A 16,887-nucleotide genomic window follows, 5' to 3' on the forward strand; every position below is an offset into this window, starting at 1 on the left:
GAGTCGACCGACCCTAGGTCGGTGGCCAGCTGAGTGGCGTCGGGGCCCTCCGTTGGTCGGCGAGTGAGTCGGCCATCAGACTTCCTGGTCGGTCGGCCAGTCGGTCGGTCGGTCGGTCGGTCGGCCAGTCGGAGTCATCCGTCGGAGTCGGTCGGTCGGCCAGTTGGCCGGTCGGTCGGTTCGATTATAAGTCGGCACGAGTGGGGTCGGTCGGGGTCGTCCGTCGGAGTCGTCCGTCGGGGTCGTCGGTCGGAGTCGTCCGTCGGACTCATCCGTCAGAGTCGTCGGTTGGAGTCGTCCGTCGGGGTCATCCGGTCGGCCAGTCGGTCGGTCGGTCGGCCAGTCGGAGTCGTCCGTCGGAGTCGGTCGGTCGGCCGGCCAGTCGGTCGGCCAGTCGGTCGGTCAGTCGGCCAGTCGGAGTCGTCCGTCGGAGTCGGTCGGGGTCGGTATATCCCAACAGGAGGGTAAAATAATATGAGTACCAAACATGAAGGCATGCAAGCTCTTGTTTTGCATGTACTCATAGATCAACATTCTTTCCTCTCCGTGAATGCAGCAACCAAGAATCCGAATGAGATTTTTGTGCTGCAGTTTAGCAGTTAATGTAACCTCATTTTTGAACTCTTTCAGACCCTGCACAGAATCCTTGGACAATCAATCTACCGTCCATCATCCAATTGACCCTGAAATTTGCTATATTAAAGATTTAATTTACAGAAAAGTATGTTAGCTAGATGTATAGTGAAGAAAGAAAATGTCAAGCAAGTAGACGATTACCTTATAAACAGGGCCAAACCCACCCTCGATCTCCAAGTTTACTGTTAGAGGAGAAGTTATCCGTGGCACTTTCAATTGTAAACATGTCAAATAAATTCAATTCCAGTTCCATTCCTCTACTTTCTTTGGAGTTCCATTCCTCTACTTTCTTTGGAGGTAATTGGTATACCTAACGTTGGAACTTCAAAAATAACCAAGTCAACTATGAGAAAAATTGATCAAAGTACTTATACTCTAATTATTGTTACATCATTTGGATGCAGTAAAAAATTGCAACAAAAATGACTTTTTTTTAATTAATTGAAAACTACCATATGTGGCCAAGAGCATAGGCATCATTAAATTTTTGGGCCTAAAAGAAGTTATAAATGAAGTGCCACTACATATAAATATATTGATATGTACGTGTGGCCAGTTGGTATGCACACAAAACCTAGCATAACCTCAGAGTCTGTTATGGTACTAAAAACTTGTAAACAGTAATATATAAATAGATGACCTATTTTTTGCATTTGGGACTAGTTTGGTTCATGGAAAAAAAAATTTTCTCAAAAAGTTATTTTCTGAGAAAACTGACTTCCTAAGAAGTTACTTCCCAAGAATATAATTTTGACATATTTGGTTAGCCATGGGAAGTGACTTATTCCATAATGGCTATATTTGGTTGAACATCTATCTTTCTGAAAAAACTGTATAAAATATCTATTATACCCTTAATAGATATAAGATTATACATTTTTACTCCCAAACTATATATAAATAATAATATTAAATTTATATTCACATAAGTATAATATAAATATATTATAATATTTATATAATAATAATTTATTACACTGATATAATACTAATATATATATTAATATTATATTTATATGATAGTAATATCTTAATATTATTAAAATAGATATAATATAATATTAAATTAGTATAAATATTAAAATAATATTAGTATATTATAAATATTATATTATTTATATTAACATAAATATTAGAATAATATTTATATAAAATTATATTAATACTTATAAGGATAATATTTAAATAGTATTTTTAAGAGTTTATATGCTCTACAATCATATATTTGCAAAATTATCATCATCATTATTATTTTTAATTTGTAATAATTGATCTTGTACACTGCATAGATTTCTAATCTAACTACTTGTTTAAATGCAATCATGATATTTATTTCAAGAAAATCAATCTTTTCATCTTATTTTATATAATCTTTTCATCTTATTAATCTAACTACTAAAACCATCATTAAAGCTATTGATTGTTAGCATATTGTAACATAAGATATTTACTGATTGATATGCATATCAGTATGTAAATGATCAAAATACTCTTTGATTGCAAAAGTCCAATATATCAAACTATTACTGTTTTATTGTTTTGTTTAGTGTACCAATAGCTATACTAAGATATGTTGGTTTCAAGTTGTTTGTCATTTGGTCTGTCTAGGCCTGATGAGATAACAGATAAATATAAACAAACATTCTAGATAAAAAATTCACTGACACCAAACAAATTATAACATTTGAAACAAAAGTCCAAGAGACATCAGGTGTTTAATGATCTGCTAAATTCAAATACCAATGCCACTTTGAAACAAGGTTGTGAGTTTTTGGTCAAACTTGACTGTTTCAGCAAAATCTATCCATTTCAGCTGAAACAGATCAATTTTGACTAAGAGTCTGAGACAGATCTACTTTAATTAAATAAAATAGATCATTTTGCTATAATAATCATTATCCATATAAATAACCATCCAAATCCATAAAAGTAACCAACTTGTATCATGCGAAATAAAAAATAAAATTAGCATCCAAAACATAAATTTATAGTTGATCCAAAAGCAGTGTTTACATACACTGTTATCAATAAGGCCTACACCAAAAAGGTACCCAATATATAATATTCAAAACAGATACACAAGGCCCACAACAACTTAGCTACATTCCACTTTGAAAGTTAGGCAAGCAAAGGGTTAGAATATATGTCCGTCTATAATCTTCTAGAAGACTAAAAAAGTAATCAGTCTCCAGTGGATCCATGGCAATTTTTTCGCCCACCCTAAGAATATCGGCTTGAGAAAGATCTTTCACCTTCATCACCTCGGATACCACTGCCATTCTTCTATCTATAGCCTCAAACTCATGTTTAAAACATAAAACCAATTTTTCAATATGGTCTCCAACAGTTGCCATCAAGTTTTCTATCTTCGTCATCTCACATGTAAGCTCTCTCACTACCTCAATTGTTTCATACCTAGTTTTTTTAGTTTTAGTTGGTTGATTTGGACCTACAGCTTTAGTATTAGCAGTCATTGGTGGAGTATGCATCATAAAACTCTGACTAACATAAATACTTTTCTCTTCTTGGCTCTCATTGATAGCTAGTGGTGTGTGTGGAAACTGTTGCTCCTCAATATCTATTTCTTCAACAGTATCTGTAGGTGCTTCAGCTCCCATTCCGATAGCCCGATTCCTTCCAAAGATATAAAAATGGAGAGTTGTATGCTGCGTTCGGGAAGGATGAATCGCTCCCGACTCTGGGTGAAACAACCACTGCGATTGCCTTTGACCATACCTTTAGTCACGTCCTCAAAGTAAGGGAAAGACTTGTTCCTCATACCGTGAGCATTTGGGTGATCCTGCATTAAAAAGGGGGGGCAATGTAATAAGTAAGAAAAGTTTTTAAATAAAATATGAACAACTTTATAATGATATTTTACCTTAACCTATTTCTTGAAGGTATCCTTCTCACAAGTCATACACTTGTTGATGTCATCCCACCCAAATCCAGTACAGTTAGGTCCCAACATCTCTATGATAGCATCGTACTGCTTCTTCAAAAGTTTGACTCGAGACTCAATATGGGGTGTTGCTTTCAATCCACATCGAGGAAGCTTATCTTCCATCAGCCTTTCTAATTGTTGCAAATACTCACTTCTAAAAGTCCCATTGTCAGCCCTCCAACTTTCTTGAGTTACCAACTCAACCAATGACTCAACTAGCTTGGCATCCTCTACAGAATCTCATTTTCTTATGTACTTTGTCCTCTTATTTTTTGTTGATATTTTTCCTGCCATTGAGGTGCTCATATCTACATTCACAATCTCATATGTTATAATTATCTAATCACAATTTACCATATTAGGTTGTACTGCATGAATGAGTATAAAAGAGCTATTAAACAAGGATTTGACACCAAGTATTATAACATAGCAAGAAAAATATTTTAAAAAAAAAGATGATAACATAACATATAATGTTCATACAAAGTTTAAGAGCCCTAAATATTAAACACAATAATAATGATAATTATTTCTTTAAATTCTATTTTGTTACCACTCTACAAATATTTGGGTTGCAAGATTAGCCCTGAATGTATTCCAAGATGTAGATGACTCAATATGCTCGATATATGCACCATGCTCATGTGGAAAACTACCATGAGACCACTCCTCTTCATTGTACATAGCCTCAATAGGATCTATAGGCATCTCTCTTCTAATATAGTTGTGCAGCAAGCAATATACAGAAATGATCCCACATATTGTCTTAGTAGGATACCAAGTATGGCTCCTTAAGATTGCCTATCTTAGCTTAAGTAGATCGAAGCATCTCTCAATTACATTTCTAGCCTTTGAGTGCCTCATATTATAGAGCTCCTCAGGTGCAGTGAGCTGATGACCTTATCTCCACTCATTGAGGTGATATCTTTGACTTCTAGATAGAGTTAAAAAATCCTTAGAATTTGTGTATCCAGCATCGCACAGGTAGTAATAACCTAATTGTTCAAAAGCAAGCAAAAAAGTAAAGTGAGAAAAAATTATCAATCCTAATCATAAAAGAAAAGTGTAGTAGTAATAAAGGACTTAAAATTACCTTATGAGACTTTTAATCTATTTTTACGAGAAATGGCATCCCTGAGGATGCTATTATCATATGCTGACCCCTCCTATCCATGTAAGACATAAATAAATTGTATATCTTGTGAGCACACACCAAGTACATTTATAGAAATCTCATTCTTTTTCGATCGATATCTAGATTTATCTTTCTCTGAAACTCGTACTCTAATATGAGTACCATCCAATGCACCTAGACAATTCTACAGTATAAATACAAATATAATAGTGAGTATTTAATAGTTTAATAAATAAAAATAGTACCTTTAATTTAAACAATAATATATATTAACTCACCTTGAACCACTTTAATTTCTCATCTATTGATGTTTCTATGACAGGCTCAGGCTTCTTTAGCAAGTGCGTATGAAGTCTCAAAATAGTATTCAGGACAGTATTAAAATATCTACTTATTGTTTCACTCGATCTATGAAAGTACAATTGCATAACTCTATTTTTCGAGTGATGGCTTAGGATATGAAGGAATATCACAACCATCTTTTCTACTTGAACATTTTTATTCTCCTTCAATTTGCCAACCGATTTAAGCATTTCACAAAGTTTCCAAAATACCCTTCTATCCATTCTAAGTTGATCGATCCAAACTGATTACTCTCCATTATCATAAGTCTAAGAGTAGCTATTCTATTCATCACCCTCTCGTCAGGTATTCTATCAAAAACATACATCATTTCTCTAAGAATTCTAATATTCAGTAAGGTTTCAAGAATCATAACCTTTATTGACATTATCATCAACATTATCTCCATGTATATCACCAAAATGCTAATTACCATCTTCTTTTTTTTTAGACACAGATAAACAAGCCATAACTACCATAAGCAAATAATAGATAATCATGAGACAAAAATCAATTAAATAATCTTTAGAAGTGCATTCAGGACAATCATAAGATAAATTAAAATAGTAAATATTTTAAAAATATTTTTTAAATATAATTTATTAATAAGTGAGACTCATCATATTAAGGAGCTAAAAATATATGGCTAAGAGATCTTAATAGCAAATATTTTAGAGATCATAATTTTTATGTTTCTTCAATAAAAATAAATTAAAAAAAAATAGACAAACCAGAGCCCTTAAAAACAAGCAAACCAGAGCCCTTAAAAAGACTGACGTGACAAACCAGAGCCCTTAAAATCCTTGTTAACAAGAGGAATACAGAGAAACTAGAGACCTTAAAGAAGACCGATGTGATAATAGAAGGAATAAATATAGAAAAAAAAATAAGCTTTCGTACTTGAGTTCATGGTGGTTAATAGGGTAAAATATTTTTTAGTTCAAATGTTAATGAAAGTGAATGCATTCACGTGAATTGATAAATAATTATTTAAATAATATTATTAAATTATATAGGTGTTCGTATACATCAAAATGGGAATGAATATTTGTCAGATGCCTTTTAAACTAATCAAACAAACGAGATATGCTATAATAAAAAGAAAAAAGACCACGTAGCAAAACAAAAAAATATTTTCATGATATGAACACTCCTAGTTCAACTTGAGAGGTGTGAAATCAAAGGGAAAAAAAAATAGAAAAATAGAAGAAGGAAAAAAAAGTCTTACTTGAGAGTTAGATTGGGTGAAGATGCCAGTTGTCCTCTCTTGAAAACTTTACTAAAATTTTTGCAAGAAAAAAAAGCTAAAAATCTTGACATATATCACTATTCAATTTCATCTTAACCATCTATTCATATATTGCAGATTTTTAACCGTTGATCTTACAAGAACAATTTTGAAAAGAAAAGATAGCTATCAATTCTTATCCCATGGAAAGATCCAAAACACACCTCTCCCGTGGGTTTTCACTTCCCATAAAATATGGGAAGTATCTTCTCATGAGAAAAATCTTTTTCTGTCTCTCTTATCTTGAAACTCCAATCAAACAAAAAGACTTCTCCTCACTTTCTAGAAATTGCTACTCCCCCCTTCCACTTCCCACGAACCAAACGAGTGACATGTAAGCTGTAATACTTTAAATACTTGTTTAAAAAAGATACTTAATTGTTGAGAAGGCTTCAATGATTGACATAGGCACATATTGAAATACTAGCAAGTAACCCACGCTTTACGGTAGACTGTAGTTAAATAATGACAAAAAATTAATCAAATATAATAATATTTAAAAAAATAATATTTTTTGGAACATATAATTTATTTTTTTTAAGAATTATTTTGATCTTTATGTGGTGAACCTTAGGAATTCCGAGAGATCTCCAAAATCATCTAATGTCAGGATGTAGAGTCGAGTAACTGAATCTGGGAACAATTTCTTCTAATTTTTTCCCAAACCTTACCAGATTCAGCCATTTCAGTCGAATTGCAGAGCAAAGACCATTCTTGAAAGGACATGATCATATTTCCTCCACGCATCCCATTTGATCATATTCCCTCCAACACCTTTCTCTGATGAACAATGCGAGTGGTGCGAGGAAGGGAAAGGGACTGTGGGCAATGGCAGGAGGGGCTGTGGATGGTTGGAGGGACGAGGGTCAATGGAGGACCGCAACAGGGACAATAGAAAATCCAACAGAATGAATGGGAGCTGGATTTTGACTGTTTATGAGGCAAGGGTTCTGACTGGGCCACCTCCTTTCTTACGGACTGAGGCAAGGGTTTTAGTTCTGGTTCTGACCATTAGATTGCTGATTAACTCATATACTGAGCATCTCCACACTCTGTATAGACTTTCTTGCCTATTTGTTGAAGATAATTTCTTGACCATCTCTTAAAAAAGATCCTGCTTGTGGCTACGTTTTTGTCAACTTTAGAATCCTAGATACACTTGTTTTACCCCAGCCAATCGATGAAAGAGTTACCTTGTAAACAAGGCCAATCCCACCCTCTCCATGTCCATGATCTCCAGGGAAGGCATCGGCAGCAGCACTTATCATTAAAATTAATGAAACCCAAGCTCATTTTCTCTAATTTACTTGAAATGCGATTTATTTGTTCTATCTGGCAAAAAAAATCAAATCTAACCACACTAATTACGTGACATTCTTAATTGAGGTTCTTATGCACTGTTTTCACGAAAAATTATAGGAAGTTCTTGAATTTAATTTCAGCTGCCTCTCAGTCCTAGTTAATTAAAACGAAGGTTTCTCTTACTTGCGAGTTCTGAATAAAGAAATTTCAATCAAAATCAGCAAGTTCTTTTTAAATTTATTGATAAGCAAAACTTCGCATGGATGCAGGCACAGCATTCATGGTAGCCACAGGAACTAGATATTTACTGATTATTTGGATTGGAAGGAAATATCAAGAAAATATATTGATATATAAACATGTGTGGATGTGCACGTATCTCTAACTAGAAGATATAAATGGAACAATGTGACAAGCTTCTAGAACATGATACATAGATGGAAGAGGCCTCTGTATTTGGAATTTTAAGACTAGACATTCAAGTTGATTATGGAAAACCCTAAGTTGTGAAGAAGGAAACAACTTTTGATGCAGGTATTGAATTTGATATGCCGATAAAGTTGATATTAGAAGAGCTGCCAAGGGCAACACATAAAGAAATATAACGCATAAGTAAGAAAAATTTCATGCATGCAAAACATCTGGCATATAACATAGACTGCCCAAAAAAACCTACTCAGATGATGCAAGGTGTTTATCCAAAGACTAGAAAATCTTGTTTTATCATCCAAAATGGCCATTGAATTCGATAGAACACTACATACAGGAATGATCATAGACATTGTTTGGCATTGCAAACTACATATTACAGACAGTGCTGAAGAACCAAAGACAAATGGAAGCTTTCCCCTTGAAACACGATGTAGATAAAAATTTGAAAGAACTTCAGACAGAGAAAGCTAATCACATGGTTTTTGATCTGTCTCAAATTCCTCTCTGAAAAACATGATTGACTCAAGTAAACCAATGCAAGACAATTAATCTCTAAATGATAGATTAGTATGCACACGTGTGCATTGGAAGGAGAGGAAAAGATAATTATCTAGGGCAGCATTCCTTCCACATTGATCGGAGTATACTTTGCTGATTTATCATATAATAATTGAGATGCTCGCTTCCATGCCCAAAGAGTGGAATAGGAAAATCGCTGGTTTTCTAAGGCAACTATTTTACATTAAGAGAAAATGTCTACCCATATCTCCTCTTTTACTTCATTGTATCTGAGGAAGAAAAGTTTCCTCGATCAAAGTTAATCTAACAGCTTACAATCAATTCTAAAAGAAGGAACTAATCAGTTCGCTTCATTTGATTATTAGCTCTGACCCATCAAGGAACAGTCTTGTTAAATATATATATCAATTAATACTGGAAAGGACAACTTCACATCAATGACCACTAATGAGTCACAAAAGTAGTCAGGAAACCTAGGCACACTATAATGGTACTTATAACCTTTCCATATTGCAGTTACAATTATGTGTAAAGAACTTGATTCAAATTAAACTTAGTCCACAATTATTTCTCCATACCAAGCTGAGACGTTTCCTCATTAGAAGAATTATGAGAATGTGTCAAACTGGGTCAGTCTATAATGCCAACGATTCGCAAAAATCAAGACGTTATCAGATGTTCTATTATTCTGACAGCAGCGGTTAAATGAAATCAAGAACCGTGCGGGATCATATCAAGAGCCTTCAAGAACTTACCATCGCTCGAAATCAAAACATAGACAAGACGGGAAGAAATTGGTCAGAAGGAAACAACTTTCCCCTCCAGGGCACAAAAGCAAAGAAAGGCTCAAGCATTAGACCGATACTCCATCCAATTCGAACGGAAGGGTTGAAAGATTCAAGGAACACGACGGCAAAGCACAGCATCCACCAGATATTTCGATTGCGGAATGGCCGGGGGTCAAACATTTGGAGGATCAGCGTAGCCGGCAAGAACGGTGAGATTTATGGCCAAAGATTTAGCGTTAGGTTTTGTTGGATGGAAGAAATAGCTGGAGACAACTCCATATGGGGAGAGTGGAAGCCGCCGCGAATTCTTATTAGAAGAAGAAGACGAAGGAGAGGCAGAGGAGGTGAAAGAAGGATGAAACAGGGAACGGAAGAACTTTCTTCCATTACAAAAAAGCTGCCATTGGGACGGCAGAGGGCCACGCAAATGGATAAAAAGAATTATTTCAATGACCTTTGGTAAAGCTTCAGTTATTCAAATACGCATCAACATATAAATCAGTGCACTTTGGTACTCAGCGAGGAATGGAATTTTTTTCCTTAAGAGCGTTTGGTGACCCAAATTTGATATATGATCGCCAATAATCCAAATCCTATGATCTGATCCCCAGTTATCAAAGAACACTGCACTTGGCAAGTCATGATCCAGTGATCAAATATTTTCAGATATCTATGAGTAAAAGATTACTGATCGTGTAATACTAAAACTATCCCTCATATACTTCATAAAAATATATTTATTAATTATATAAAATATATTATAATAAAATATTAATAAATTTATTATTATAAAATTAATATTTTTTTATACTTATAATATATTACTTATTAATATTATGATATTTTGATTAGAAAAATAAGATAAATAGAAATAATATATTAAATAATCTTATTATATATATATATATGAAGTATAATAAGATATTTCTAGTCTAATTTAAAATTATTATTAGATCATAATATGATAATGATATGGTTAATAATATATTATAATATAATATTGCTATATAATATTGATATGATATATTAACAGTATATTGATAGATCAATTTTTTTACTAAACCAATGAATATTGTTGTCCTAAAATTTTAGTCTAAGATTACTATGTTGGGATGATCTTAGATTTCTAACAATAAGGATAGATATCTCATCATTGGGTGAGACATTGATTTGAAGAATAGAGATAATTTCAGATCATTGCCACATAAGATCACAATAGTACAATTAAATGCGAAGATTTCATTATCTCCACCCACATTACTCTTAATCTTGGATTAATCACCTCAGACGACGTATCTTCTAAATGATTAGAGTACTTATATCATTTACGCATTTACAGTACACTTTATTTGATATATTTATTTTTTAGTAGAATTGTTTTTACATCCTTGTTGTTGCAATGATTCATTCACTTTTTTATATATATGTAAGCCTTCAGCATAATATGCAGGATGTTTCCATTATTTATTGATATGGTAACTTGCAAAATTTCTACAGTAAGTATCTTCTATGGGGAAGGTGAATAACTTACAGGGTTCCTTAAAAATCAATTTATCATAATTCAACACTCCTAATATAGACCTTTATTACAAAAACAGCTTATAGATGCAGTTTGATCAAAATTTAAGACATATAAATAATGAATCTATAGTGAAGTAGGATTCTTTTGATACTTGATGAAATCATATTGGTGGTCATTTGGGCCTATCCTAGCGGTTGCTGGCCATTATGAGTGACAAGGTGAGCAAAACACATAATTTACACCAAGTGAGTAGGTAAGCTGCTTCTATTATTTTTTAAAAAAAAATCTTATATTTTGTAATTGAATTTATTTTTTTATGCCACAAAATCTTGATTTTATAATAAGAAGTATATAGTTGTTTAACGGAATATTATAAGAACATTTAAATCATGAAACAATTTTTTTGCTCCACATTTCTTTTATTTTCACATTTTAATCTCATTGTTCTCTTACAATTTTTAACTTTTGAACATTCTATTCTAGTCAAAAACCTCCTAAAGTTTTAAATTTTTAAAATTAAAATATATTTATATTAAAAGATAAATTCATGATTTTTAAATTAGGAACATAACACGGCCATGCTACCGAGGGATGGAACCCACGATAACACTAAGCCAATTCATCATAATCATCTAAAAATCCGTCAAATAAAAAAGATTCAATTCTATTATTCATCAAATAATCGAACCAATATGGGTTCAGAGCATCTAAATCCAAAAGTAAGTACTAACCCGAATCTCAACATTCATGAATAACTACAAATTCATGATTATAAAATAAATTAAACTTCTATTGCCAAATTTTTTCAGCTTGCTATACCGATCTTCAAGCTTGGATTCCTTTTGCCGATCCTAACCTTATTTCTCTATTCAAACAAAAAGAAAACAAAAAGAATATGAGCTACACTAGCCCAGTAAGTAGAACTTGCGCTTCCTTATCGGATCAACCATAAATTTTTTTTTTTATGATATGCAATATTTAGAAAATAGCAGGTAATATAAAATAAAGTATTTCATAGAGCATATAACAAAACAGATTATAAATTCATCATGCATGTATAAATCATGTATATTTCACAATCATGAATCGTAAATCATTTTCATCATGTATTCATGTCATGTTTCAAAATATTGCTCACAGATATTCGTGCTAAGGTCACTATTATACCCGTGACAGGATCATGTTTCTTAATCGACAGAGTTCTTAATTCATGTGCCAACTTTATACCCACTGGCAGGGCCATGTTTCGTGTGGATGCTAGCTCCGGATGTCGACCTTCCAGAAGGGATTCATTCATAGCCATCTGAGAGCCTTTGAAATCATTATATCTTTTTCTTAAAGCATACATATACATATATGAAAAAATAATGAAATTCATGCTTCATAATCATGCTATTTTCATAAAACATATTCATGAAATCAATGCTCATAATAAAACATGCTTTTTCATATCACATATGCCGATCCTTATTTTATGAAAAATTATGATTTCATCAATAGCAATTCTTTTCATAAAAACATGATCATTTAAAAATAAATAAGGAGCATAAGATCCACTTACCTCTTTCATCTTAGATCTTCAGACTTCGTAAGAAGAATCAGCTAATCCTATTTAAAATATCAAATCATTATCAAATTCTATTCCATAAATATAATAAGATTAAATCATAAGAAAAGAGGACCGTTGACCGGATGTATCGGACCATCCAGATACCAGGACAATTTAGGATCTTTTATCTGAGAGTCAGATTCAAGTGACTTGATCAAGAAATCGTGAGGCACAGATCGAATTAAAGTCAAGATCAATCAATAGGGTTCTTTAATAATAAATTTGAAAGATCTTTGATACGATCAGATGAGGTTGACATACAGCACGGATATCAAAGCAACTTCAGATCATCTTGTTAGAGTCAATATAAGCTTCTAAAGGATGAAGGCATGACTTGATATAGGATTCATAGACCTTTTTTAGAGAGAGAAAGTTGGTCATGAGAGAGAAAGTAGAGAGAGAAAGTGGAGAGAGAATCTTCGTATCCTTCAAAAGTCACAATCATGATTGAGATCATCAGAGGTTATATCAGGATGACTTAATATGGATTAACCATGATCGATGTTATCAATTTCGAAGAAGGATCGGATCAAGATCTAATCTACTGCATGAATTTCGGAGCAGTCTCAGATCATCATATTTTCATCTCAAGTTTCTCCTAGGGTCTGTGATGCAATCAGAGAGAGAAAAGACCTTAGAGAGACAAAATCCATAATGAGAGAGAAAGGTCTAGAGAGAGAAAATAGGAAAAAAATTTAGAGAGAGAAAATGTAGAGAGAAGGTAGAGAGAGAAAGTCTAATTCTAGAGAGAGAAAGACTTAAGAGAGAGATGAAAAAAACTTTCTCTCATATATATATTTTTTTATTATATATATATATTTCTTTTTCTTTTTCTTTTTCTTTTTCTTTTTAGAGAGAGACAATAGAGAGAGAGAAAGAGAGAGAAAGAGGGAGAAAGAGGGGAGAGAGGAAATTTTTCTCTTTTCTTATTTATTTTTTTATTTTATTTTTCTATTTTGCATTTTCTTTGCTTTTCTTTTTCCTTTTTTTTCTTTTTCTTTTTCTTTTTTCTTTTCTTTTCTTTTCTTTTCTTCTTCTTCCCGGGCTTTCATTGGGCCGAAACAGGGGACCTAGAGGTCCCCGTGCCTTGACCGGCCGATCACGGCCATATCATGCCCGGTGGTGGCCGGCGGCAACGGCCGACTCTCCCGGGTTCGGAGAGGCCAGAGCCGACGGTCGGCGTGACCATCGGCGTCGGAAAATCAGAGGAAAGAGGCGGCGTAAACAGGAGGTTTTCTTTTCCAACTAAATCCGGCGACACCCGTCACCGGCCATCATGCTCACAGGCACGGGAAAGAAGGGAGAGAAGAGAGGGAGAGGAGGGAGACCTTACCACAACCTCCGGTGACCCCCACCGGCGTGAAATCGCGGCGAGCACAGGTCGAGGGGCCGCAGCTTCAAACGGGAAAATCGGAGAAAAACTCCGGCGATCGTCGGTGAATGTTGGATCTACACTTAGAGGAGAAGAGGGGGGTTCTTATAGAGCTCGTCCTAGGATCTTTTAATGGCCCTAGGACTCCGATTTTTAATCGGAGACGGAGAAGAGGAAGACTCCGATCGAGAGTCTTCCTCCCTACTCTGTTTTTTTTTTTTTTTTTTCTGGTGGGCTTTGTGAGCTGGTTTTGGGCCCAATTGAGCCGGATTATCACATTCTACCCCCCTTAAAAAAAATTTCATCCTCGAAATTTAACATACCTTCATTTTCAAATAAGTATGGATATCTCGTCTTCATATCATCTTCAAGCTCCCAAGTGGCCTCTTTCTCTTCATGATTACTCCAATGAATCTTCACATACGGAAAGATACGCCGTCTTAGAACTTGCTCTTTTCGATCAATAATTTGAAGGAAAAAAAAAAAAATTTTTTTCTAGCATCCATTTATTATCAGTAAAATCCTTCCTTTTTTTTTACAACTAACGTATTTCATAATATCTTTTGATTTAAAGGATTAATATTTCTAATCAATTCAGACCACCATGCTTTTGCTGCGCACTCTGATCTCAATTTACCAAATTATCTAAGTCTATCAAAAATATCTTTGTATATTAAATCAATCAAAGTTAGATCCAACTTTCAGATTTTATATACAATTTAGGGTAAAATTTAAGATTTTCTTGTCATTACTATCTCTTAGGCATAGCTCATCAAAATTAAATCGTCATCCACCTTCTATGCTTGAACTTATTACATAAGCTTCGCCACTTTTCAACAATCCAATATGTCTAGAATTAATTTGAGTTAACCTTCGATTTACTTTACAATCATTTAGACAACTTCCAAACCAACTTTTCTTTGCAAAGAAATTAACATCAAAATCAGTAAAATTATCATATCCTTTATCCATATAGGTTTAGCATTTCAATATCATCAAATATACCTAACATAATATATCAATACCTCCCACTTCATTCTAAGGTCAGCACTTCTCGTACTCAGATCAACCTTGCTAATTGAAATCTAGGATATCACTCGTCAATTCTATTATAGACATCATATGCCACTTATGCATAAATTTCATCATAATACCTATTGATTCGAAATCAAATTATTGAATCATTTCTTTTATATCTATCATGTTCCTCATGATCTTAGCCTCAAGTTCAAATATCACTAAAGTCACAATCCCGAATAATGATAACCTTAAGTTCAAATACCACTTAAGTCATATTCTCTAGTGATCATAATCTAAACTTTATATCATTCTATCACGTCCTTAATGATCATAATCTTAAGCTCTTGATGTTATCCATTATACTCCACTCGATCACATCCTATTGATCATCCATAAAGTTTTGATATCACTTTATAATCTCAATGATCTTAAACCTAAGCTCTGATATTATTCTATCATATCCTAATCATTTATATCATTTATATCATAATCCCTAATGATTATAACCTAAGCTCTGATACCATAAAATGTCACGCCCCAAATCCGGGACATAACACGGCCATGCTACCGAGGGATGGAACCCACGATAACACTAAGCCAATTCATCATAATCATCTAAAAATCCGTCAAATAAAAAAGATTCAATTCTATTATTCATCAAATAATCGAACCAATATGGGTTCAGAGCATCTAAATCCAAAAGTAAGTACTAACCCGAATCTCAATATTCATGAATAACTACAAATCCATGATTATAAAATAAATTAAACTTCTGTTGCCAAATTTTTTCAGCTTGCTATGCCGATCTTTAAGCTTGGATTCCTTTTGCCGATCCTAACCTTATTTCTCTGTTCAAACAAAAAGAAAACAAAAAGAATATGAGCTACACTAGCCCAGTAAGTAGAACTTGCGCTTCCTTATCGGATCAACCATAAGTTTTTTTTTTTTATGATACGCAATATTTAGAAAATAGCAGGTAATATAAAATAAAGCATTTCATAGAGCATATAACAAAACAGGTTATAAATTCATCATGCATGTATAAATCATGTATATTTCACAATCATGAATCGTAAATCATTTTCATCATGTATTCATGTCATGTTTCAAAATATTGCTCACAGATATTCGTGCTAAGGTCACTATTATACCCGTGACAGGGCCATGTTTCTTAATCGACAGAGTTTTTAATTCATGTGCCAACTTTATACCCGCTGGCAGGGCCATGTTTCGTGTGGATGCTAGCTTCGGATGTCGACCTTCCCGAAGGGATTCATTCATAGCCATCTGAGAGCCTTTGAAATCATTATATCTTTTTCTTAAAGCATACATATACATATATGGAAAAACAATGAAATTCATGCTTCATAATCATGCTATTTTCATAAGACATATTCATGAAATCAATGCTCATAATAAAACATACTTTTTCATATCACATATGCTGATCCTTATTTTATGAAAAATTATGATTTCATCAATAGGAATTTTTTTCATAAAAACATGATCATTTAAAAATAAATAAGGAGCATAAGATCCACTTACCTCTTTCATCTTAGATCTTCAGACTTCGTAAGAAGAATCAGCTAATCCTATTTAAAATATCAAATCATTATCAAATTCTATTCCATAAATATAATAAGATTAAATCATAAGGAAAGATGACCGTTGACCGGATGTGTCGGACCATCCAGATACCAGGGCAATTTAGGATCTTTTATCTGAGAGTCAGATTCAAGTGACTTGATCAAGAAATCGTGAGGCACAGATCGAATTAAAGTCAAGATCAATCAATAGGGTTCTTTAATAATAAATTTGAAAGATCTTTGATACGATCAGATGAGGTTGACATACAGTACGGATATCAAAGCAACTTCAGATCATCTTGTTAGAGTCAATATAAGCTTCCAAAGGATGAAGGCATGACTTGATACAGGATTCATAGATCTTTTTTAGAGAGAAAAAATCGGTCATGAGA

General features: G+C 33.6%; 2 pseudogenes; both read right to left on the reverse strand.

Moving 5' to 3' along the window:
- Positions 1-2,735: 2,735 nt before the first annotated feature.
- On the reverse strand, positions 2,736-3,886 carry LOC105049962 (uncharacterized; annotated as a pseudogene).
- Positions 3,887-4,114: 228 nt separating this feature from the next.
- LOC140855739 (uncharacterized) lies at positions 4,115-5,388 on the reverse strand (annotated as a pseudogene).
- Between the last annotated feature and the right edge of the window lie 11,499 nt (positions 5,389-16,887).

The sequence above is a fragment of the Elaeis guineensis genome, chromosome 2 (genome assembly GCF_000442705.2).
Source record: "Elaeis guineensis isolate ETL-2024a chromosome 2, EG11, whole genome shotgun sequence".
NCBI classification, from domain to species: Eukaryota; Viridiplantae; Streptophyta; class Magnoliopsida; order Arecales; family Arecaceae; genus Elaeis; species Elaeis guineensis.